Below are 24,442 nucleotides of genomic sequence, written 5' to 3'. Positions count from 1 at the left end.
CATACATACATACATACATACATACATACATACATACATACATACATGGAGCCTCTCACAAACCAGCGATGAGTGTTAACATGCCATGACTTGTGGAGAGTAATTAACTCAACTCTCTACATCTAAGATTAGAAAAAAGATTAAAAAACAATTTTTGTTTTGAAACCACTCTGTGATGATGAATAATGAGGTATTATGTCCCATGACAACAGGCTCATAAAAGATTCTCGAGTAGCTCTCCAAGAGGGGCATTCAAGAGCTTAGTCTAGTTATGAGGAGAGAAAGAAAGAAAATTCCCTGGAAAGCTGTTAACTATGGATCTAAGCTCCTCCCATCCTTACAGTGACTGGACAAGATTGAAAAGAGACTATATTTGCTTTGCAAGAATTTCACCCTTTTGCCTTCTCATAAATTGCTTTTCTAGGTCTCCTATGCTTCTTTCTGAACCTATCTCTAAATTATTTCACATTCAGTTGTTATTGACTGATGTAGACCTCTTTGTCAGAATGAAATGAACCTCCAATACAGTTGTGTTTAATAGAGACACACAACAGAAACACTCAGGGAGATTTTATCAAAATCCATTATGTCCCAGCTCCACCTCTGTAGACTCTGATTCAGTAAATTTGCATTTATGTAGTGGTAGAATGGAAAAGAAAGAAGTAAAGAGTTTCTTAGAATGCTAAGAAACACGTGTTCAGCTGGTCCTGAGCATTTATCCAAGGATATCTTTCCACTTCCTAGTCCTACAACATCAGTTCTAAAGACTTCTAAGCCATCTGCCTAAAGGGAACAGGAGACCGGTACTATTCCCAATTGTCCCACTCACCTGCTTCTCAGCGTAACCAACGCCCCAGCATCATGTGGAAGAAAGTGTCAGCTCTGTCAGTCATTTGATAGTTAAGAAATCACTTGTCTATCTGGGCATCAAATTCTTCTTCTGTAAAAGGAGGAGAATAAACTGGACGACCTCCAAAAATTCGTCCCTGTTCTAAAATTCCATAAGTCTATATGGCTTCATTTTTGTCTGTTGTTTATTTGCTTTTCTTATAGGGGGAAATTATAATGTCTAACTTAATTTTTCAGCAAAATTTTATTGCCTTGGGAAAATGATCTGCTCTGATCCTTCTGATCTATAGCTCATCCTTCACAGAGAAACCAACAAGTGCTGCTGTCAGTTTCAGGTTTGCATAGAGAATATTCCCTCTCATCTCACTTGGTGATTGAGTGGGAGGCAGTAGGCAGTATTTCAAAATGCAAACTGACATTTAATTATACAAAAATCTCCTTCCACAATCACTTCTCTTGCCAGGCTGATTCTGATCTACTTGAACATTTTTCCTTTTTTGTTGACTCCTAGTTTTCCAGTTCTTATTGAGAATAATCGGAAATGGGACTCCAACACTAGATTTATAGACTTGCTACTTCTTCCTCTATGTAACAGAATTTTAAGGTGACATTGTATTTGCAAAATGATGTCTCTTTCTGATACTCACCTGAACCCCTCATATCCACACTGACATTCTCAAAATCTGGGTATTGCCCATTACAGTAATATTTTAAAAATGGAATATTTGTACAAATGTCACTTAAAAGCTTAAGTGGAGATTCTGGCAAAAAAAAAGAAAAAAAGGATGGAAATGGACCATTTTGTCCTAGCTAATTAAACACTGAAATGATTCAGCATGGAGATAAGTCAGCCAGGACTACAGCGAGGCAAGTGAGGCACTTGTCTCAGGTATGGAATTTAAGGGGACACCAAAAATCTCAATAATTAAGATAAACAATGTATTAATGCAATATTTTAGATCAGTAGCAGTGCCATGGGAAGCCACAGTGGAGCCTCACACAAAAGGAAAAAATTTTTAAATGATCTTATCTTTATTTAAAATTTTAACATTTTGCTCAAGTGGATTTAATTGAATTTGATATTTTTTGAAATATTAAAATAAAATATTTATATTGATTACTAAATTGGGGGCATCCCTTTAAAGCTTTAAAGTTTGCACCCAAGGCAAGTTCTTTCTTCACTTCACGTAAGTCCTAGCTCTGGCATAACTTTCCTTCTGTTATAAGCCACAGGAAAATGTCAATGCATCTTGTTCTTCACAAACAGGGACTCCTACAATAACTCTAATGATTTCTATTACAGCTACCATTTGTGTGTGTGCATTTTCTAAGTGATTGATACCATTTTAATAATTTATTCTAAGCAGTGACTGGAGAAGTAGGCAATTTTCTTTTTACATCAAAGAAAAATGAAACTCTGAAAGGTGAAAATAACCTGACAAGGGGCATACCTCATGTACATTTTACTGGTAAATGAGATCAAGGGGGAAAGAGAGAGAAGGAGAGAGAGAGAGAAGGAGAGGGAAGGAAAGGGGAAGAAAAGAGGAAGATGAATACACATCCCAGAGATTTTCAAAATGAAAGTATATGGACTCATCTGGTAAATTTGTTTAAAATGCAGATTCTCAGGCTGACCCATACACATTGAATTAAATAAGACCTGGGGTAACTCTGAGAATCTGCATTTTAAGTGATTCTGATGCAAGTGTTCTAGGGACCACACACAGAGAAACATTGAGGAGATGCACCCAATGTGGCAGAAACTGGGTTATATTACCTGAAACACATTTTCTCATAATCCCCCCCTTAAAAACCTTCAAGGTAAGAATTAATGCCCCTTTCTTTACATATGAGGAGAAAAATCCAAGATGATAGGAAAATTATAAACTCACATGTTGAGTGAGTAGAAAAACCAAATTCAACCCAGATCTTTCTCCAAATTCAAGCACTTCCACTGTACTCTGGGACTTCCATGGAAAAGGCAAGAGATGCATCTGTCAGGTGAGTGCTCTCATGTACCAGGGACACCAGATTATATCAAGGACTCTAAGTGAGCTAAAGTGTGGTGGTCAACAGGTGCAACGGCAGGCAGCTAGGACAGATGTCAGAGGTATGCACAGATGAAAAGAAAGGGTAACAGATGTTAGAGTAGAGGTGAGGCAGAACAATTCAGGAGGTAGAAAGTAAGTAATGTTTTGCACATACAATGGTTTTACCTTGCAGTTTAAAATTCAAAATGAGAACTACGATTATGTCAATGTTAGCTATTATATGAGCAAATGACATATTTATAGATATGGCAATAATATAGTCTGATGAGAGAAGAACAAAATCTTGGATTGAGCCTGTTTTCTAGTTTAAGACTACATCGCTGGATTTATCCCCATTCTGCCTTTCTGTGCCTTCTGTCTCTAATCCTGAACTCAAGCTGTTCTTACTGGGCCAGCCTAACATTTGTATATTTTTAAGCCAGAACCTACTTGAAATCCATTTCCCCCGGGGACATTGTTCTGGTTAACTCCATATCATTCCAATATTTGACACCTTACCATTATGTCCACTCAATCTTCACTTGTGTTTACACTTTTGTGTATAGTATACTTATTTTTTTATATACCCTGTACTGTCTGGCTTAATAATTTATCTAGATCATGGCTAGATTTGTAAACCGATTTCCAATTTCTGAAGGTGTCTGAATACTCTAAAATTTAATTACTGAAATTCTGTCACCTGAAAAATCCTATATACCATGAAAAAGGTCAATGAGTACTTACTGAAGAAACTAAAAATAAAAGTTACAATTTTGTAAGGCAATAGCTCTGCAATGTTATCACTCACTTGTCACGGAAGTGAGTTTTCTCCCCCCAAAGAATACATTTATAGACTTCTAATATTTAATAACCTTTAGACTCTTGCTATTTTTCTAGATATGGTTGGGAGTAGGGGTGGAAGAGAGAAGTGTAAGATATAGTCTCGAGAAACTTAAAATCTTATTGAGGAAATAAAAACCAATGTCCATAATTTTAGGCCGAGTTGCACTTAACCTACAATCAGAATAGAGGAAGGAGGGTTCAACAGGACCTCAAGAGTCATCTCAGATGGGATGGGAACACTTGTGGGCAGAATCTGATTGGGTGGAGAGGGGAAGAAATTGGGCCTAAAACAGAGAGAGAGGTGAGAACTGGGGGGTCAGTGCAGGGGTGTCATCAGCCCAAACAGGTCATGGTCATAACAGGTATGTAATGGGGAGACTGTGTGGAGGGAAGTTTAAAAAGAAAATAAGTGAGAGAATAAGGAATAAGAGAGAATAGTTCTAAATCTCACACCAAAGGAGAGATGGATATAGTGATAATAATGGAATAGACTACTGAGGACAACTGAAAAATGTTTTCTAGAGAGAAGAGACTTTGAAGATACAACACAGAGAGGCGGCAATGAAGGGAGAGAAGGGTTACAGTGGTAGTGAGTCCCCAGAAGAAGGATTTAGGGGTAGGGTGTAGAATATAGTGGCCAGGAAAACTTCAGGTGGGGGGGGCAGAAAACGCCTCAGAAGGGAGATATGGATCAGAAAACTGCTGGGGAAAGTGAGAGGCAAGGAGGCAGCCCACCCCAGTTGGTTTCCATCATGTTCATCATGTGGGAGGTGAGATCAGCTCCTAAAGGCAAAAGGGAAGTGGGGGTAGATGAGAATGTCTGGTTAACTGTGGAGGTGAGTTTTACAGGGTATCCGTGCCATCTTCGTCATCCATGGTGACACTATGCTGGGTGTTAAATCTTATATAAATTATTCTTATAGAGTGAGATTCTACATTTTATATAAAGAGATAGCTACAGCTTCTCCCTCAAGATCATAAAGTATAAATAATATAAAGTCTAGATATATTTCAAGATCCAGAAGCAAATCCCAGTTTTCATTCTTTTACAGTTTTGTATATTCCACTAGGCCGTCAACTTTTTTTTTTAAGTTGCTAATTTGGGTTGTTATTACACAATGTTTGAAATGTAAGAACAGTGGTGTTAATGACTTGGGTTGGAATAGCTTAATAAGTGACATGAAAACTTTGTAAATCATTAATATCAGAGAGCTAACATTAACTTCTCGATAAAAGTAACTCTATTTTAAAGTATGAAGTAATCCCTAATTTAATTGAGAATTTCTATGACTTTCCATATATCAGGAAGATGTCTAGCAACTACATAGTAAGAAGCATCTCTGGGCATATTAAGTTTTAGATTTAAACCAAAAAACAAGACTGCAATAGAGCATGCTATTTATTTCTCTCTTTCCTCCCGGAGACAGAAACTATGAAGAGTCTAACCAGTTATTCTTGCTGGGGATATAGGGCAATCCATCTATGGAAAAGCAGAGAAGCAACTAACTTTAAGTTTTAAGGACATATACTCATGCCAATCTTGGGGAAATTTGTAACCAAGAACTAATAATCATTGGCTAACTAGGAATTGACATTTCTAGTATTTTTTTTTTACCTTCCTTAAAGGATTGATTTATTATGTTTTATACATATTATTAACTTCAGGAACAGTGTCCAAATTGCCTCCATTTCAATGAAGTGGGAGATAAAAGATGCCTGGTTCAATCAAGGCTTCCCAAATCCCCACAGTTGTGTGTGTTGGAGGTCAGTCAGCGAACTGCCGGAAACACAAAAACATAGTATAGTCCCCCTCCTGGGCTGCTACTTTACTAAGAAAACTTCAGTTATCACAGATTATAATTGCTTCAAGAAATGGAGAGGGTCATTTTACAAATAATTTTACTGACTTGACGTTCTTCATTTACTTGTCTAGAGATTACTTATGCAAAGTGTTCTCACAGTCCACAGATGACTGGAGCATTCACCTTTTAGAAGATTTTGTAAAATCCCCTGGATCCTGGATGAGGGAGTTCTCCTCCTGGGGGAACATCAGAGTTTGATCCAAGGGTTGTTTTCATTTCTTCATACTGAAAGCACCGTTTCTTATTTGCCATGGATTTCCCCCCTCCTTTGTGTCTTCGCATGATAAGAAAAGCATCTCACTCTAGGATGTACCATCCTCCCTCTTCCTGCCAGCAGTGCGCCATGCAAATACACTAGACCCAAGAAAACTGCCTTGGAACAATTGATTAAGAAGAATATTAAAATAAAACTGCTTTTTTCCCCCCATCTTGTGGGGAAAGGGAGCAGCTTGCCTCATTAAAGATTCAGAGCGGCTAGTATTGCCTTGGAGCAGACTGACTAGTTTTGGAATCTCTATTTAGCCAACATGCAAATTACAATCTCCCTCAAAAGCCTTGAATTTGGGCAAAGAATGCTGATCAAGAAAATGGAAAAAAATATACATATATATATATGTACATATATATATCCGTACATACATCCATACATACCAGCAGACACTGTCACTCAAAATCTCTGCTCCTGTTAACTGTTCAGACTGAACAGAGTATGAGGAGCATGCCAGTAATAAAAGCCAAATTGGCTGCATTGCAAGCCTGCCTCTGTGCTCTGCTATGTCTTCGTTTAAGATATTTAATATCTCAGCATGATCTGAAAAGTGAAGACAGTATAATTTCTTTGTAAGATTCTGGTAAATTTGAAGATAACACCTGTAAAGTGACTACAACAATGGTCTGGCACATAACTTAATATTTAACAAATGTTAATTGCATCTCATTAGGAATGTACTTTTGGGACTGGGGTGGAAAAAAAAAACCCTAACCTGAAGCCCTTCTTACTATAGTAATTATTTCACATAAATGACTACTTTTCTCCACAATATGATCTCTGAGATTGATCTTAAGTAGCAGTTCCTTTTTTTAAAAAAAAGATTTTATTTATTTATTCATGAGAGATAGAGAGAGAGAGAGGCAGAGGCAGAGGGAGAAGCAGGCTCCCCGCGGAGCAGGGAGCCCGACATGGGACTCGATCCCAGGACCCTGGGATCACGACCTGAGCCGAAGGCAGACGCTTAACTGACTGAGCCACCCAGGCGTCCCATAACAGTTCCTTTTTTTCTTATCATAAAAAATTTAAAGCATAAACAAAACTAGAGAGAATAGTGTAATTCTTCCCCAGTTTTGATAATTATGATCTTGTGTTTCACCTGTACTCCCTTCCACTTTTCCTTCTCCCCCGGATTATTTAAGCAAATCCCAGAAATAATATTATTTCATCCATAAGTATTTCAGTATGTCTCTCAGAGATAAGGATTAAAAAAACTCCACATAACCACAATACTGTTACCACACTTTTAAAGTTAATAATAATTCTTTAATATCATCAAATATCTGGCCAGTGTTCAAATTTCCTCAGCAGTTGTATGCATGTTTTTTTTTCCCGTAACAACTTGTTGAATTAGGATCTGAGTAAGATCCATGCACTGCAATTTGTTGATATGTCTTTCAACCCATAATTCCCCTTTCCTTCTTTTTTTTTTTTTTCCCAATGTATTTGTTGAGAAAACCAGGTTGTTCATGCTTTAGAAGTGTCCTAATGTTACACTTCCTCTCATTTCATCCCTATGGTATCTGTTAATGCATTCTTCTGGTTTTCTTTCTTTCTGAAACTGATAATCAGATCCAGAGGCTCGGTCAAATTGAGGTCTAATCTTTGTCACAAGTAATTCACAGGTGATACTGTGGACTTCCATCAGGAGGCACATGATACTTCTTGTCTTTCTTTTTGTGACATCAGCAGCTGCTTGGTGGGCAATACCTGAATCCATTGTTACAAAACAAAAATAGTGTACCGTTCTTCTATATTTATTAGCTCATATAGTCCTACAAAAAGAAAGCCCTCTCATCAAGTCTTGATTATTAATTCTTGATTTCCTGAAAAGGCAGGAAAATGGCTTCATTTCTTCTCTTTATTTTTTTTCAAAATACTGAGTTTGTTTGCTAGCATCCTACACAGGTGGCCACTGAGGACTTTTTTTTTAAGTATCATTATAAACTTACGTATTTAACATATCTGGAGTGTTTCAATCTATTATTGATATTCTTTTTTTTTTTTTTAAGATTTTATTTATTCATTTGAGACACAGAGATACAGAGAGAGAGAGAGAAAGCACGAGCAGGGAGAGAGGCAGAGGGAGAGGGAGAAGCAGGCTCCTCGCTGAGCCAGGAGCCCGACGCGGGACTCGATCCCAGGACCCTGGGATCATGACCTGAGCTGAAGGCAGACGCTTAACCATCTGAGCCACCCAGGCACCCTATTGATATTATTCTAATTGATGATTAAATTACTGTGTCTTTCCTTAATAAGAGCCTTTTCAAGTTGATTCCTTTTGATACAAACCTAGTAGTCTTTATAGCTTCCTTTCTTTCCACCTCATCTTTTATTCCCTGTCTGAGCCCTAGGTTGGAGAATCAACTATTTCTCCAAGGACCTTAGTTCCTTTCAGAAAGAAATGGCACTTAGATACCAGAGTCTGGTAGCATGGGCTGCTTATTGTTATGCCATTAGTCATTGTTATAAGCCTTTTCAGTGGACAGAGGTAGTAAATACTTCTTTTTTTAAAAAAATAAAACATTTCACAGGTTCTTACTAATATTGTAATTCAAATCTGATACTACAAGGTTTCTGTTAACCCCATTCATCTTAATGGATCTGCATCTTCATCTTTCTTCTTCCAATGTCCAAATTCCAGTTCTCAAGGACTCCAGCATAATAACTCATAATAACCCAAGGACTCCAGCATAATAACTCCAGCATAATAACTCATAACTGTTTTATCTTGCAATCCTAGTTTCAGGATCACAATATGATTACTACCCCCAACAATACACTTAGACTAAGTAATTTAAATTCTGTTTGCATTTCTTTTGTTTTGGGGGTGTATATCCCTAGGTGTGTATAGTCAAATTACAGTGGTTTAAACTTTTAAGAAGTTTTTTTCTATGTGGTTATGCCACCAATTTTTTGCACAGGTTACTTGTTTCACTTTGCTTTTCACTTTTAAGGGTTGTTTTCACATTTAATTTTGTTTTATATGTATTTAAAATATTTACATTGCTCCAAAAATCGTATCTATGATAAAAAGGTACATTCAGGAAATTCTAGCTTATCTACCTGTCCCCACCATCCTCTATAAGACTGATATCTTATTTTTAATAGTTTATCCATTCTACTTTTAATATAAGTAAATACACATCCATCTTGTAAGAATAATGGTAATATCCTGGACATACATTTATCCATCTTCTTTATTTCACTCAGTGGTTCCTGCATCATATAACTTTCCTCAATCGTTATATTAGAACAATTGCTTGTACTGGCTAAGCTGATGTAATGATCATCAGATATTACTATCACACATGTGAGACAATGAAATAGGCATCCTGTCTCATGTTTAAAAAACTCAGTAATGATTAGTTTTTAAAAAGTGTACCTTTTGACTCCCTTCACCCATTTCACCCACCTTTCAGTGTCAAAAGGTACAAACTTCCAGTTACAAAATAAGTAAGTCAAGGGGATGTAATATATAGCATGGTTACTAAAGTTGATAACACTGCATTGCATATTTGAAAATTTCTAAGGGAATAGATCTTAAAAGTTCTCATCACAAGAAAAAACTTCACTGCGTATGGTAATGGATGGTACCTAGACTCACTGTGATGATCATTTTATACCATATACAAATATTGTATGATTATATTGAAAAACTGAAACTGCTATAATGTTATATGTCAAATTGTCAATTATACTTCAGTTATAAAAAAGCATACCTTACATCCTCATTTAAAGTGTCAATATTAAAAGGGAACACTTATAAACCTATTTCTCTCAAAAGTTGGCTGTTTTTATTAGTCAGTGTTGTATTCCTTTACACAAACACCTGTGGATAATTAGTATATTAATTATCTTCTCCCCATGTAGGCATTTGTAAGAGTAAATATCGCATCAGTTAAAAATCTTGAAATATTTATAAAAAGCCTGAGAATGTATATATGTTATTTTTCTGTTTGTCATTTCTTGTTTGTAGCAATTTTATAATGGAAAAATTTGGAGTCAGAAGGACCGATTAGAAATCTTAGCTAACATGCTGACTAGCTGGATGACTTTAGGTAAATCACTTCACCTCTTAGAACTTCAATTTTCTTATCAGTCAAGTGCAAATAATACTACCAATGCCAGAGTGTTGCTGTGAGAAAGAAATAATTATTTGAATGCAATATATAAACCCCACAGCACTCTGCAAATGTAAAGCATAATAAACAGGGAATAGAATGGCTGGTTTGATAAAATCCAATCCTAAAGCTTTAGTTTGTTTGTTTAAAATAATGGCAACATCTGACTGTGAATGAGAGCTTTATGATCATCCAAGCTGCTGTCTGGAAACTGACTTTTTGCCTGAACAGAACTCAGTTATAAATACCTGTCTTTGGATTTGACATTCAATTCTGAGATGAATCAAACATGCTTCAGAATTTTAATCTGACATCGAAGAGCTAAAACTCCTTGAAAGTAGATAAAACATTTTTTGGGGGAAAAAAAGCAACCTGTTAATCTCAAGTGACTTTTAATTCCAACTCTGATTATTCAATATAGTAACATATCTTCAGATAGAAACTCATTTCTGAAAATTCATTTCCAAAGCTTTTATATAATCTAAGTTGGAGAGGAAATGTACCTATATTTTATGTTGAGGGAAAATAAAACACTAAAATTAATCACTTGTTCTCTTAAGACTTTTTCAACATAAACTTCATTAAGGAAAGGATATTATACAACATAACTTTTTGAATGTAAGTCAGCAAATAATAAAGCAACAGGAATAAGTAAGAGACGTATGACACTGCATTAAAAATCAACTATGCTCATATTGGCCTTTTTTGGCTGTTACAGAGTATACTTTGATGAATTTATTCATTTTTGCCAATGAACTCTGAGCATGGTTCTCTGCTTTTGACCCAAAATCTGCTCTGGGAAGTGCACATTGAAGAGTTATACCTAAATTCACATGTAACAATAAAAAAGTGTCATATATACATTTTTTTAGCTCTCAACTTTGCAGTTGCACGTTATTTTCCTCTTTCCACTTAAATCCTGCAGGCTGCCAACAGTTATATGTCTAAGCCACCAATCCAGTCATGAACAGCTCACTGGGGGAGGGAGGGCAGAGGAGCTTAGTTATGAAAAAATTCAAACACATGCAAAAACAGTGAGAATAGGGCAATGTGCCTCCACATATCCATCATCCAGATTTAACAATATCAAGAACTTGCTGCATTGGTATCTCCTTCCCTTTACTGCTTTGTGGAAGGCTTTTAAGCAAATCTCAGACTTCAGGCACACATCAGCACACATCTCTAGAAAAGATGGGCATTTTCTTACATAACTACAATGTAATTTCCACCATAAAAATATTGCCTATTGCCAATTATTCCTTTATTTCATCTGTTACCCAGTCCATAATCAAAATTTTCCCATTGCTTCAAAATAGTCATCTTAGAGTTGGTATGTTCAAATTAGGAGCCAAATTAAGTCTACACATTACATCTGATTATTACATCTCCAAAACCTGTTTTAATCCAGAAATGTGCCGCCTCTATATTCCCCCATGCCACTGACATGAGAAACACTTCCTTTTCTTTAAAAAAAAAATACACATTTCTTCTTTCAAAATACATCTCCAAAGGCTACTGAAACAAAAGCAAAAATGAACTTTTGGGACTTCATCAAGATAAAAAGCTTCTGCACAGCAAAGGAAACAGTCAACAAAACAAAGAAGCAACCCATAGAATGGGAGAAGATATTTGCAAATGACACTACAGATAAAGGGCTGGTATCCAAGATGTATAAAGAACTCAAACTCAACACCCAAAAAACAAATAATCAAGTAAAAAAATGGGCAGAAGACATGAACAGACACTTCTCCTAAGACATACAAATGGCTAACAGACACATGAAAAAATGTTTATCATCATTAGCCATCAGGGAAATTCAAATCAAAACCACACTGAGATACCACTTTACACCAGTTAGAATGGCAAAAATGGACAAGGCAAGAAACAACAAATGTTGGAGAGGTCGTGGAGAAAGGGGAACCCTCTTACACTGTTGGTGGGAATGCAAGTTGGTACAGCTACTTTGGAAAACAGTGTGGAGGTGCATCAGAAAACTAAAAATAGAGCTACCCTATGACCCAGCAATTGCACTACTGAGTATTTACCCCAAAGACACAGATGTAGTGAAAAGAAGGGCCATATGCACCCCAATGTTCATAGGAGCAATGTCCGCAATAGCCAAACTGGGGAAAGACTGGGATGCCGTTCAACAGATGAATGGATAAAGAAGATGTGGTCCATATATACAATGGATTATTACTCAGCCATTAGAAAGGATGAAACCCTACCATTTACATTGACGTGGATGGAACTGGAGGGTATTTGGCTGAGTGAAATAAGTCAATCAGAGAAAGGCAATTATCATATGGTTTCACTTATTTGTGGAACATAAGGAATATCATGGAGGACATTAGGAGAAGGAAGGGAAAAGTGAAGGGGGGTAAATAGGAGGGGGAGACGAACCATGAGAGACTATGGACTCTGAGAAACAAACTGAGGGTTCTAGAGGGGAGGGGGATGGGGGATGTGTTAGCCCCAGTGATGGGTATTAAGGAGGGCACATAGTGCATGGAGCACTGGGTGTTATATGAAAACAATGAATTGTGGATCACTACATCAAAAACTAATGATGTATTTTATGGTGACTAACATAACACAATAAAATAAAATTTAAAAAAAAGAAAAAAACATTTCTCAAGTGCCTATTTCTTGATAGATCCTTTTGCATTTATTACCTAATTTGATTTCAAAATAATCTCAGAAATGATGTGGCAGTCACAGGTACCTGTCTACCAAAATCTGGGCTTTCTCCCCCATGGTATGAAGCTTTGCTGAGAAGCAGCTGCCAACCGAGACCTTACCAAGGAGTCCAATCAAGCCTGGGTGACAGTATTTCCCAGGGACAGATGCCCCCAATAACTTCCCCTCACATAGGAATGTGCTCCTTGCAAGGTAAGTTGTGGGCATATTTGTGGATAGACATATTCTCCCAAGACAAAGTTCTTAACTCCTTTCTCTGTGCCATGATGTTGTGTCACATTTCTATTATATCACTTCTTGCATTTTAATTTTAGTCATATCTATCTTCAACCCACTGCATGGTAAATTCCAACAGAAAATTATGCCTTATTCAACTATGAATCTCCAGGGCTTACCACACTGCCTAACGTATAACAACTGGTGGCATATAAAAACAAACAAACAAACAATGAATCAATTATACATCCCACTCTTAGAATATGTTTAAGTGGCAGGTTAACACTGATTTGAGAGGAATTCCTCAAATGCATCCATGACAAAATCACAGCACTGTAGAGGAACTGAGGCATGAAAAGTGGCAATACATAAAATTATAGAATATGAAGGGAATGAAGGGTAAAGTGGTGGAGGGAAAGAGTCCAAGAAGAAATTTTATACTTTCAAGTAAGAAATTTTTCTGAAATACTAAAACACAAAGCAAACGAAATTGTAGTTAATAAGAGGTCATGGATCTATACTGGTCTTTGCACAAGAACGTCCCTGGCTGATTAGCAGTTAAGCCATTTTTCAGTATTACCAAAGTTGAGATAATACAATTCAGAACAATGTTTAACAATCTTTATTGTTTAGAAAGTCGAACCCAAATCCCTTACGCTTCAGCTTAAGCACACTTCTTCTTTCCCATCATGAGAGGTGACCAGCTGGCTGCCATGCTAAGCAGATCTCTATATATACTCTGAGACCCTCCAAATATGCACTGCTTATTCCAGTCTTTAAATAATGCAGCTTTCTTCACACTGTTTCTTATGCATTCTGTTGGGAATGATCCTTTATGTAATTCATCATATTAAATCATCCATTTTTTTTTTGCTACATTCCTTAACTTTACCTCTCCCCAAGCCCCTTCTGTTAATGTCTCTAGTTCAAGTTACTACATTAAATCCTTCCCCTCTCAAGTTGGCATTCTGCTTTCTACATCTTAACAGATAGATAATAATTTACCTTACATTTCATTCCTTGTTCTGAAGTGCCTAATGATAAAATTAAAACAGTCCCAATCAGAATCATGAAACCAAACTTAAAAGAGTTTCCATATGTCTTGGGAAGATTTGCCTTCCTGGAAATGTGTTGATGAATTTTTAGCACAAATTAAACTTCAACAAAATTATTCCTCAAGTATTTCTATAAGCATTCTGCCAGCACGTCACCCTCTGATACTTTAGAATTGTAGAGTCAGTTTGAAGCTGAATGATCAATTCAAACTACCCTGCTTATGACTTACAAATCTGAGAAATGTTTCTGGGAGGTGAGGTAAGTGGTCCCAGGGAAAGAGGCCAGCTAGAGTGTTCACAGTACTACGCTGCTTATTAGAAGGTTTGTTATTCTGCTTTCATTTACTGCTACCCAAAATGTTTGGCAAATAAACCTACTGGTAAAATAGAGCTAAAATGAAAATGCCTTTTTAAACCTTAGAAACCAATAGTAAATAATAACAACAACAATACAATAGCTAAGCCTTATATTTTACTGACTATTGATACTGATTCTGTTGTAAATACTTTACCCATATTAACTCATTAAGTTTTTAGGATACTCCTGTGTAAGGGAGACTTTTTTTTTTTTATCATATTCATGTTACAGATGAAGAAACTGAGGCTCAGAGACTTTAAGGAACTTTCCTAAAGTCATGCATGCTTTGGCCTGAATTTAAATTCAGGGCATTCAGCTCCAGAGTCCATATTATTAATCAAGACTTATACTGTCAATCGTTCAGAAGATTCATCTTTGTGACATAGGAAATATATCTAAGGTAATACATATTTAGTAAATATGAATATTTCCAAAATAATGTTTTTGTCTTAACAAAAAATAATAAAAATAATCAACATAGTATCAATGTAAGAAGATGTGGTCCATATATACAATGGAATATTACTCAGCCATCAGAAAGGATGAATACCCAACTTTTACATCAACATGGATGGACTGGAGGAGATTATGCTAAGTGAAATAAGTCATTCAGAGAAAGGCAATTATCATATGGTTTCACTTATTTGTGGAACATAAGGAAGAGCATGGAGGACATTAGGAGAAGGAAGGGAAAAATGGTGGTGGGGGGGGGAATTGGACGGAGAGATGAACCATGAGAGACTATGGACTCTGAGAAACAAACAGGGTTTTAGAGAGGAGGGGGGAGGGCGGGATTGGTTAGCCCGGTGATGGGTATTAAGGAGGGCACGTACTGCATGGAGCACTGGGTGTTATACAAAAACAATGGATCGTGGATCACCGCATCAAAAACCAATGATGTATTGTATGGTGACTAACATAACATAATAAAATTTAAAAAAAAAGTATCAATGTGTGGATAATCTGAGTGATGCCCTCTCTTGTTCATAGTCTAGTTGGGGGCCTCCAGCAATTCCTCTGGTCCTGGATGCTCATGCAACCCCTCATAACAAGGGTGGGCAATTCAATAATGTCCTCCCATTGAATCTGGGCTGGTCTTGGGACTGGCCTAGACCACAGGCAGGAAGTGGTAGAAGTACGTTCTGGAACTCTCAAATCCAGGCCTTCATTTCCCACTCTTAGAACCCAGCCACCATGCTATGAGAAATCCGTGCCACATGGAGATGTTACATAGGGGGAAACCAGGCACACTGGTGGACAGTCCTAACTTAGTTCTCAGTCGATGCTAGTGCCAACCCTCAGCCATGTGAATGAGCTATCTTGAATGGTCCATCCCAGTCAAGCCCCAGATAACTGCAGCCTTTAGGCATCACCATGTACCCAGCTGAGCTTAGTTAGCCGAGAGAAACATTAGGAGTAATAAAATAATATGATAGTGGCTTGAAATGATAATAAAATGATTTCAAGCCACCATATTTTGGTTGTTTTATTACAGCAATAAGACAGGTTGTTTATTACAGCAATACCAAGACATCGTTCATGAAACTGCTGGACAGAATAGGTATTTCTTGGGCTAAGCTCTCATAATTCTATTCTGTAATTTAACAAATTGTATTATATTTATTTTTTTGTCTGTCTCCTCGACTGAAAGTCTCAAGACTAGTAACTATGAACTTAAGGGAAAATATTTTTTCACAATAAATTCCAAGAAATGTAACAAAATTGATAAAGAACAAAGGTGTAACAAACTAGAAAAATTCAAAGTCACCCCAGCCTATCATTCTGGCAATATCTAACCCTTCATAGATTTGAGTTATAGAAACCTAATATAAAACAATAAGCAGATGATTTAATATTATAATTTCTATCTAGAAGCCTATTTATATGCCATCTTCTTCTGAGGGAGACAATAAAAACAAATGAAATCGAGAAAGTAGCCAAAGTTGGCCAAGATTATTTTGCTTGTTTATTTTTTAACAAGAACACTATGGAGAAGAAACTTGTTTTATTAGGCAGAAAGATTTTTTGGAGGCTGGGTAATAGAGGAATTATAAATGTGGACTCTGGAGCCAGGCTGACTGGGTTTTAAATTCAGTCTCATAGTCTGAGTTTGAATTGTCCCTACACATTTGTGTGACAAATCACTTAACTTGTCTGTGACTCAGTTTCCTTACTGAAAAAATGGAGATAATGAGCATACCTACTGGACAGGGTGCTGTTCAGGACCAAATGAGTTAATATATGTGAAGCACATAGAATGGTGCCTGACATTCAGGAAGACCGGCTAGCTGATACTGATATTCCTCTTCCTGCTCCCCTCCTCCTCCTCCTACCATCAAGGCACAGTAACGAAGTTATTATCATTTTAGATTATGGAGAGACGAAGTAGCCACTGGAACTAGATAGTAAATAGTGTTTGACAACTAGCTCTATAACTTATGCTTGAAACAAAAATAAATTCTGAAGAGAATTTTGCTTGTAACACAGAAAAGCTTTGTAACATTTAGAAGAAAAAAAATAGGAAAGTGTCTTTAATAGCTTGGTTTGGTGGTGGGGGGAGAATCTTAAGCCAGATATTAAAAGGACAAACCATTAAGAGATGCTTGTTAAACTTGACTGCACTAAACTTTAAAAATTTTTTTAAACAATTAAAAAATTTTTTTTTAATTTTATTAAATTTCTTTTAAAACAAAGAAATACCAAAAACAAAGTTAAGGGACAAGCCAGAGATTGGGAGAAAGAATTCTGTCAGCATTAGTGTCCAAAATATATAAAGAACTCCTACTAATCAATAATAAATACCAAATAACTCCATACAAAATGGGCAGGATGATAAACAAGCTTGTATAAGTGAAATGCAAATGGTTCCTCACATAATTCAATAAAACTCCAAGATAACTTGCCATTTAACTTAAAAAAAGAAATAGGATATTGCATACTTGGTAACTGGCTTCTCATCCTCTGCTTGGGCCCTGACCTAGTGTTATCTTCTGAGTAGGAAGATAAGAATGTGGGTGAATCAGGGAGATGGAGATGAGAAGGCTAGGTCTTCCAATTTCCAGAATTTTTCGATCCCAACTTTTCCAGATCAGACTGATTAGAGCCATTAACCTTTCAATAATGTAACTGACATTCTATGTTATTGAATTTTTTGAATCTCTCTTATCATGTTTTGGTGTTATGTTGCTGACGACAACATCATCATCATCTTAGTAAAAGCTGGGCACATTTTCACATATTAACTCAGAACAATCCCACAAGGTCCGTCTGATTATTATTCTTATTTTGCCAATGAGCCACTAAATGGTGACAAGCCCAAGTTCACACAAAAGACTCAGGATTCAAACCCAAATTATCTGGCTCCAACATCCATACATTATTATTATATCTGGCTCTGAACCATATGTTATTATTGCCTCTAAACATATGACATACAAAAAGATGTTCGGTGTTGCCAGTAGTCATGGAAAGGCAAATTTACAACATAGCATTTCAGAGTATATGCAGAGTGGCAAACGTTAGAAGTTTGACAATGATGAGCTCTATGAAGATGTGGAGCAATGGCAACCTATGATCTTTTGGAGGGATTACAAATTGGTGTAAACCATTTCAGGGGCATTTGCTAGTATTTTACTTAAATGGAAGATGTGTGTTTTCTATGCTGCAGCAGTTTTACTTCTACAAATATATGGTAGAGAAAATATTTACCGAGGAGATAAGTAGAGAAACACTCATCTCAACCATGTTTGTAATAGTAAAAACTATATATATGATATATGTAAATGTCCATAAATGAAAAACTATATAAATTTGGTATAGACATAAAATGAAATACTATTCAGCAGCTGATGAGGATAAATTGGAACTGCCAACTTCATAAAAAAATAAATCCTGGGACACCTGGGTGGCTCAGTCGGTTAAGCATCTGCCTTCGGCTCAGGTCATGATCCCAGGGTCCTGGGATCGAGTCCCGCATCGGGCTCCCTGCTCCGCGGGGAGCCTGCTTCTCCCTCTGCCTCTGTCTCTCTCTCTCTCTCATGAATAAATAAATAAAATCTTAAAAAAATATATAAAAATAAATAAATAAATCCTAAACAATTGTACCATATTAAAATGTTAAAAAATGATGCAGTTGGCTACCATTTATATAAAGTTAAACAACATGAAAAAATAGCATATATCTTTTTCAATGATACATGAATGTATAGTAAAGTACATAATCATGAATGCAGATGATATACACTAAATTCCAAGGCATGGTTGCCTCGGAGAGAAAGGGATAAGGCAAGGCACACAGGACTGTATCTGTAATACAGTCCTGGCTTTAAAAAAAAAAATAGCTAAGGCAAATATGCTAACATTTAATAAAACTGGATGGCAGGTACGTGGTGGTAAGCTAGTTTGTATACTTATCTCTACATTTAAAGTATCTAATAAAAATATAAAAACAAATAAAATATGGCATAACAGAACATTTCAAAAATAAATTAAAAAAGAGGTGATTTACACATATTTCATCAAAGTCCTTCTTTGAGAAATGCATTGCTTTACAGTAGCATCTGTTGCTCTGAGTCTAGGTCCTTAACTTTGATGGGTCCTGCTTCCCTTTAGAGACTTAACAAAATAAATGTTTCTACTACAGTGATAACATTACAGTTTTATATAGAACGACAAGGTAAGAGGAATCCCAAGACACATAGTTTGATTAACAGGATAATAATATTAGTGACAAAATGTTTATGAAAAAATCAGCAACATATTTGTCCTCACCTGGCAAAATAAGCCACAGGACAGATCACGACAGGTGAAATATGAAAAATATATTTTCACCACCTTTTTATAGAGCTTTGGTAGTTTCTCTTTCAAATAGAAGAGAAAACATTCAGGGTTAATGATTCTGAATCAGGTTGGTAACTGTCAAGTTATGATTAATATCTCTGGAATATCAAAAGGTAAAACCTTAGGGACAAAAAAAAAAGTCACTGACCCATTACTCTGCATTCCTATCCCATCACTTAAATTTCCAGGATAACCAGCACACCTGGGTGACTCAGTTGGTTAAGCAACTGCCTTCAGCTCAGGTCATGATCCTGGAGTCCTGGGATCGAGTCCCACATCAGGCTCCCTGCTCAGGGGGAGTCTGTTTCTCCCTCTGACCCTCCCTCCTCTCATGCTCTCTCTCTCTCATTTACTCTCTCAAATAAATAAATAAATAAATAAAGGATAACCAGTGATCCAGTTACAAATTCTGAGATTCAGGTATAGAGAAGACCAGATGAAGACACGTAACACATAAGAAACTTTGTCTCATGAAGAGAATTCAAGATTTCAGAAAAACTCTTTTTTATCATTGTATTTCTTACCATTGAAGTATCCCCTTTCTCTTTGTAGCTTATTCAAATTGTATGTCTTTTTATTCATGTGCAGACATAGTAACACCACACTTAACCAGAGTCATTAAAGTGGCAGTCTATATAAGACACGTAGCCAGAGCAAGAATATACATAAGAGGCCCAGGAACTACCAATATACAAAGCATGGAGGAGGGGGGAGAGGAAAGATGGCGGAGGAGTAGGGGACCCTATTTCAACTGGTCCCTGGAATTGAGCTGGATATCTACCAGACCACTCTGAGCACCCACGAAACCAGCCTGAGATGTAAGAAGATCTGGATCTCTACAAAGAGAATATCGCAGGCGGTTGGTTTTGAGGTACGAAGCGGGGAGCCCTGATTCCGCGGGCAGATATCGGAGGATAAACGGCAGCAGGAGGGTGACTGGCTGTGGGGATCCTACACCACCAGTGAGTGACAGCCTCGCGCGCTGGGGACGGGCACAGACTCACAGACCTGTAGCTGCGGGGAAAGGACTTTAGGGCAGCCCCCGGGGTGGAAACCTGGAGTGGCAGGGTCTTGTGCACACAAACTGGGAGCGGTTGGCAGTTTTAGAAGCAGAAAGGCCAGAGACGTGCCCCGACCTGGAGGCAGGACTGGGAGTGCTGCGGAGGGGCGCACAACCCAGGACGCTGCAGTTTATAGCAGCACGGACAGAAACGGAGATGGTGTGGCCTGGACAGCTCACTGAAGAACAGACTGCGGTCTCTCTGCTCTGAGGCAGAGGGTTGGAAACGGTCTCTTCTGCTCTGACTCGCGGAAGAGACGCGGAAAGCCTCCAGGGAAAGGCGCCAGAGAACAAAAGCCCCAAAGACTGATTCCCGCTGAGCCCATCCCCCGCCACAGGGGCGCAGGGCAACTCCGCCCAAACAGGGTTGCCTGAGTAACAGTGCGGCAGGCCCCTCCCACAGAAGACAGGCTGGGAAAACAAGAGGCCAGCAACCCTAAGGTCCCAAGAAAACAGGTGCATCTTGCTTGGGTTCTGGTCAATAATTTGGACTCTATACATTCCCTCAAACACCCATCAACATAATGACTAGGAGGAGGAGCCCCCAAAATAGAAAAGACTCAGAGATTATGATTTATGCTGCAGATTTACAAATGGATGCAGATATAACCAAGATGTCGGAGATGGAATTCAGGCTAGCAATTGTGAAGACAATGGCTAGAATGGAGAAATCGATTAATGGCAACATAGAGTCTCTAAGGACAGAAATGAAAGCTGAATTGGCAGAACTTAAAAATGCTGTCAATGAGATCCAATCCAATCTAGGTAATCTAACAGCTAGGGTAACTGAGGCAGAAGAACGAATAAGGGACCTAGAAGACAATATAATAGATAAAAAGGGAAAAGAGGAGGCCAGGGAAAAAAAACTCAGAATCCCATGAAAATAGAATCAGAGAAATAAGTGACACCATGAAGCGTTCCAATGTCAGAATAATTGGAATCCCAGAGGGAATGGAGAGAGAGAGAGAGGACTAGAAAATGTATTTGAGCAAATTGTAGCTGAGAACTTCCCTAATCTGGGGAATGAAACAAACATTCGCGTCCTAGAGGCAGAGAGGACCCCTCCCAAGATCAAGGAAAACAGGCCAACACCCTGGCATGTAATAGTAAAACTTGCAAATCTTAGAACCAAGGAAACCATCTTAAGGGCAGTTAGAGGGAAGAGATTCCTTACGTACAGAGGGAGGAACATCAGAATAACGTCAGACCTATCCACAGAGACCTGGCAAGCCAGAAAGGGCTGGCAAGACATATTCAGGGTACTAAATGAGAAGAACATGCAGCCAAGAATACTTTATCCAGCAAGGCTTTCATTTAGAATACATGGAGAGATGCAGAGCTTCCACGACCGGCAGAAACTGAAAGAATATGTGACCACTAAGCCAGCCCTGCAAGAAATATTAAGGGGGGTTCTATAAAAGGAGAAAGACCCCAAGAGTGATATACAACAGCAATTTACAGGGACAATCTATAAAAACAACATCTTCACAGGCAACATGATGACAATTAATTCATATATTTAAATAATCACTCTCAATATGAATGGCCTAAATGCTCCCATAAAATGGCACAGGGTTGCAGATTGGATAAAAAGACAGGACCCATCCATATGCTGCCTACAAGAGACTCATTTTGAACCTAAAGATACATCCAGACTGAAAGTGAAGGGATGGAGATCCATATTCCATGCCAGTGGACCTCAGAAGAAAGCTGGGGTAGCAATTCTTATATCAGACAAATTAGACTTTAAACTAAAGTCTGTAATTAGAGACACAGAAGGACACTATATCATTCTTAAAGGGTCTATCCAACAAAAAGATCTAACAATTGTAAATATCTATGCCCCCAACATGGGAGCAGCCATATACATAAGCCAACTGTTAACCAAAATAAAGAGTCATATTGATAACAATACATTAATTGTAGGAGACCTCAATACTCCACTCTCAGCAATGGACAGATCATCTAAGCAGAAAATCAACAAGGAAACAAGAGCTTTGAATGATACATTGGACCAGATGGACCTCATAGATATTTACAGAACATTCCACCCTAAAACAACACAATACTCATTCTTCTCGAGCGCACATGGAACTTTCTCCAGAATAGACCACATACTGGGTGACAAATCAGGTCTCAACCGATACCAAAAGACTGAGATTATTCCCTGCATATTCTCAGACCACAATGCTCTAAAACTGGAACTCAATCACAAGAAAAAATTTGGCAGAAATTCAAACACTTGGAAGCTAAAGACCACTCTGCTTAAGAATGTTTGGGTCAAACAGGAAATCAAAGAAGAACTTAAACAATTCATGGAAATCAATGAGAACGAAAACACATAGGTCCAAAACTTATGGGATACTGCAAAGGCGGTCCTAAGGGGGAAATACATAGCCAGCCAAGCTTCATTCAAAAAAATAGAAAAATCCCGAATTCACCAACTAACTCTACACCTTAAAGAACTAGGGAAAAAGCAACAAATGATACCTAAGCCACACATTAGAAGAGAAATAATTAAAATTAAAGCAGAGATCAATGAATTAGAAGCCAGAAACACAGTAGATCAGATCAACGAAACTAGAAGTTGGTTCTTTGAAAGAATTAATAAGATCGATAAACCACTGGCCAGACTTATCCAAAAGAAAAGAGAAAGGACCCAAATTAATAAAATTATGAATGAAAGGGGAGAGATCATGACTAACACCAAGGAAATAGAAACAATTATTAGAAATTATTATCAACAACTATATGCCAATAAACTGAGCAATCTGGATGAAATGGAGGCCTTCCTGGAAACTGAAACAGGAAGAAATTGACAACCTGAATAGGCCAATAACCAGTAACAAGATTGAAGAAGTGATCAAAAACATCCCAAAAAACAAGAGTCCAGGGCCTGACGGATTCCCTGGGGAATTCTACCAAACATTCAAAGAAGAAATAATACCTATTCTCCTGAAGCTGTTTCAAAAAATAGAAACAGAAGGAAAACTTCCAAACTCATTCTATGAGGCCAGCATTACCTTAATCCCCAAACCAGGCAAAGACCCCATCAAAAAGGAGAATTTCAGACCGATATCCCTGATGAATATGGATTCCAAAATCCTCAACAAAATCCTAGCTAATAGGATCCAGCAATACATTAAAAGTACCATCCACCACGACCAAGTGGGATTTATCCCCGGGATGCAAGGGTGGTTCAACATTCGCAAATCAATCAATGTGATAGAACACATTAATAAGGGGAGGGAGAAGAACCATATGGTTCTCTCAATTGATGCAGAAAAAGCATTTGACAAAATACAACATCCTTTCCTGATTAAAACTCTCCAGAGTATAGGGATAGAGGGAACATTCCTCAAGTTCATAAAATCCATCTATGAAAAACCCACAGCAAACATCATCCTCAATGGGGAAAAGCTGAGAGTCTTTTCCTTAAGATCAGGAACACGTCAAGGATGCCCACTCTCACCACTATTGTTCAATACAGTACTAGAAGTCCTAGCAACAGCAATCAGACAACAAAAAGAAATAAAACGTATTCAAATTGGCAAAGAAGAAGTCAAACTCTCTCTTTTCACAGACAACATGATACTTTATGTGGAAAACCCAAAAGACTCCACCCCTAAATTACTAGAACTCATACAGCAATTCAGTAATGTGGCAGGATACAATATCAATGCACAGAAATCAGATGCTTTCTTATACACTAACAACCCAACTGTAGAAAGAGAAATTAGAGAAACGATTCCATTTACAACAGCACCAAAAACCATAAGATACCTCAGAATAAACCTAACCAAAGAGGTAAAGGATTTATACTCTAGGAACTACAAAACACTCATGAAAGAAATTGAAGAAGACACAAAAAGATGGAAAAATATTCCATGCTCATGGATCGGAAGAATAAACATTGTTAAAATGTCTATGCTACCCAGAGCAATCTATACCTTCAATGCCAGCCCAATCAAAATTCCAATGACATTTTTCAAAGTGCTGGAACAAACAATCCTAAAATTTGTATGGAATCAGAAAAGACCCCGAATCGCCAAGGAAATATTGGAAAAGAAAAAGCTGGGGGCATCACGTTGCCCGATTTCAAGCTATATTACAAAGCTGTGATCACCAAGACAGCATGGTACTGGCACAAATACAGACATACAGATCAATGGAACAGAATAGAGAACCCAGATATGGACCCACAATTCTATGGTCAAATAATCTTTGACAAAGCAGGA

At 37.6% G+C, this 24,442-nt stretch overlaps 1 protein-coding gene across 3 annotated transcripts in view; it reads right to left on the bottom strand.

Annotated features, from left to right (window-relative positions):
- ZNF385B (zinc finger protein 385B) overlaps nt 1–24,442 on the bottom strand; it is a 393,630-nt gene that overhangs the window by 315,546 nt on the left and 53,642 nt on the right. For 2 of the 3 annotated variants that reach the window (XM_035007615.1, XM_035007618.1), the window contains exon 2: nt 830–940. The exons of the other annotated variant lie outside the window; for it this stretch is intronic. The gene's annotated coding sequence lies outside the window, so the exon portion shown is untranslated. The remainder of the gene's footprint in view (nt 1–829; nt 941–24,442) is intronic. 3 annotated transcript variants of the gene reach the window in all.

This window comes from Mirounga leonina, unplaced genomic scaffold (genome assembly GCF_011800145.1).
Source record: "Mirounga leonina isolate KUSES-001 unplaced genomic scaffold, KU_Mleo_1.0 Mir_151, whole genome shotgun sequence".
NCBI classification, from domain to species: domain Eukaryota; kingdom Metazoa; phylum Chordata; class Mammalia; order Carnivora; family Phocidae; genus Mirounga; species Mirounga leonina.
Note: the sequence above shows the minus strand (reverse complement) of the source record. Positions and strands in the feature narration are given on the sequence as shown.